This window comes from Kogia breviceps, chromosome 4, assembly GCF_026419965.1.
Source record: "Kogia breviceps isolate mKogBre1 chromosome 4, mKogBre1 haplotype 1, whole genome shotgun sequence".
In the NCBI taxonomy this organism is placed as follows: domain Eukaryota; kingdom Metazoa; phylum Chordata; class Mammalia; order Artiodactyla; family Physeteridae; genus Kogia; species Kogia breviceps.
This window is the reverse complement of record NC_081313.1, coordinates 23,039,321-23,042,591: the sequence shown is the minus strand read 5'-3', so window position 1 is coordinate 23,042,591 and position 3,271 is coordinate 23,039,321.

Here is a 3,271-nt window from a genome sequence, read left to right as displayed (position 1 = left end):
CGTAAATCCTATGAACCATGGCCATTCCATTCAAAAGAGTAACAACCAGAGTCTATGGTGTCATGAGGTTGTAAAGGAGCTCAGCACTCTTATGAACCATATCCATTTGTTTTACAGGGAACATGTATCAATACTTGCTGCATAGGATTTATGAGCATATAAATAGAAAGACATTATACTAATGCAGAATCATTGCAATAGCAGTAATATCTTTAATATTAAATTATGCAGAAATCTCCTCTAATCTACTATGTAAAATAATACATCTACCTCTTAACTCTTAAGAATATTAGCTAAACACATTTCTCTATGCCTGCTATATGTACACCACAATAATCTATTTCCTTAAAACATTTGAGTGGAAATATATACTGTAAAATCAGCAATTAATACTTTTAACTCTACTTCTGCACAAATATTAGAAGTTATATCTCCTAAGGAACTGTCAATTATTTTTTAAAAATTATATATAAACCTTAGATTTTTGGAATCAACAAACATTTATAATCAGTATATTTATTGAATATATTGATGCTTTTCAATAATCTGATCTAATTGTATTTACTTTAATTTTATCATTATATTATTTGATTTATACTTACTACTGTTGACAAATTAATCTGATCTGAGGAAATCCCTTTCTTCTATATGTAAAGTTACCAAGTTGAAAAACAAAAATTGATTTCATCTTATGAATAAGATACTTTTGATAGGAGATAAAAAAAATTAACTGAATAGTAACTTTTCAGTCAGTGTATGGGGTAAACTATAATATGATACATACTTGAGTTTTACCTGTAATATGATACATACTTGAGTTTTACCTGATATCCTACCAGCTGTGCTCAAGATTTAAATATTTATTTTCTTAATCAAAAGTATAAAACATTCTTTTGGTCACAATCTACTTTGAAAAATGTTTACACTTTTGCCTATTGAAGATAGCAAGTATATCAAACATTGCAAAATCATTTACCCCATTAAAATATATGTTGTTTCTATGAACAAATCACATATTTAACTATTAATATTTTTTTTAAGTTTTATAAAGTAAGCAGTATTTTTAAAATGTCTGTCCAAGTTAAAGTTCATTATAATTCACATCTAAAGAATGCACCAACAACTAGGTTAGGACAGGGGAGGAAGTGCATCCAGGTAGAATAGCATGCTCAGTGGCCCTGAGATGGGTGTTCACAAATTCAAATCCTGCCTCAAGAAACAAGAAACATCTCAAATAAACTACCTAACTGTACACCTAAAGCAATTAGAGAAAGAAGAAGAAAAAAAAAAGCCCAAAGCTAGGAGAATGAAAGAAATCATAAAGATCAGATCAGAAATAAAGTAAAAAGAAATGATGGAAACAATAGCAAAGATTAATAAAACTAAAAGCTGGTTCTTTGAGAAGATAACAAAATTGATAAACCATTAACCAGACTCATCAAGAAAAAAAGGGAGAAGAGTCAATTCATCAGAATTGGAAATGATAAAGAAGAAGTAACAGCAGACACTGCAGAAATACAAAGGACCATGAGAGATTACTACAGACAACTATACGCCCATAAAATGGACAACCTGGAAGAAATGGACACATTCTTAGAAAAGCACAAACTTCTGAGACTGAAGCTGGAAGAAATAGAAAATATAAACAGACCAAGCACAAACACTGAAATTGGGACTGTGATTAAAAATCTTCCAACAAACAAAAGCCCAGAACCAGATGGCTTCACAGGTGAATTCTATCAAACATTTAGAGAAGAGCTAACATCTATCCTCTCAACCTCTTCCAAAATATAGCAGAAGAAAGAACTTTCCCAATCTCATTGTAAGAGGCCACTATCACCCTGATACCAAAAACAGACAAAGATGTCACAAAGAAAACTACAGGCCAAATTCACTGATGATCATAGATGCAAAAATCCTCAACAAAATACTGGCAAACAGAATCCAACAGCACATTAAAAGGATCATACACCATGATCAAGTGGGCTTTATCCCAGGAATGCAGGGCTTCTTCAATATACGCAAATCAATCAATGTGATAAACCACATTAACAAACTGAAGGATAAAAACCTTATGATCGGGCTTCCCTGGTGGTGCAGTGGTTGACAGTCCGCCTGCCAAGCAGGGGATACAGGTTCGTGGCCCCGTCTGGGAGGATCCCACATGTGGAGCAGCAAGGCCTGTGAGCCATGGCTGCTAAGCCTGCGCGTCTGGAGCCTGTGCTTTGCAACGGGAGAGGCCACAACAGTGAGAGGCCCGCATACTGCAAAAACAAAACAAAACAAAACAAAACCTTATGATCATCTCAATAGATGCCGAGAAAGCTTTCAACAAAATTCAACATCCATTTATGATAAAAACCCTCCAGAAAGCAGGCATAGAGGGAACTAACCTCAACATATTAAAGGTCATGTATGACAAACCCACGGCCAACATCATTCTCAATGGTAAAAAACTGAAACCATTTCCACTAAGATCAAGAACAAGACAAGGTTGTCCACTCTCACCACTATTATTCAACATAGTTTTGGAAGTTTTAGCCACAGCAATCAGAGAAGAAAAAGAAATAAAAGGAATCCAAATCAGAAAAGAAGTAAAGTTGTCATTGTTTGCAGATGACAAGTTACTCTACATAGAGAATCCTAAAGATGCTACCAGAAAACTACTAGAGCTAATCAATGAATCTGGTAAAGTAGCAGGATACACAATTAATGCACAGAAATCTCTTGCATTCCTATACACAAATGATGCAAAATCTGAAAGAGGAATTAAGGAAACACTCCCATTTACCATTGGATCAAAATGAATACAGTACCTAGGAATAAACCTACGTAGAGACAAAAGACCTGCATGCAGAAAAGTATAAGACACTGATGAAAAAATTGAAGATGATACAAACAGATGGAGGGATATACCATGTTCTTGGATTGGAAGAATCAACATTGTGAAAATGACTCTACTATCCAAAGCAATCTACAAATTCAATGCAATCTCTATCAAACTACCAGTGGCATTTTTTCACAGAACTAGAACAAAAAATTTCACAATGTGTATGGAAACACAAAAGATCCTGAATAGCCTAAGCAATCTTGAGAAAGAAAAATGGAGCTGGAGGAATCAGGCTCTCTGACTTGAGACTATACTGCAAAGTTACAGTAATCAAGCCAGCATGGTACCAGCACAAAAGCAGAAATATAGATCAATGGAACAGGATAGAAAGCCCAGAGATAAACCCACACACATATGGTCACCTAATTTACAACAAAGGAT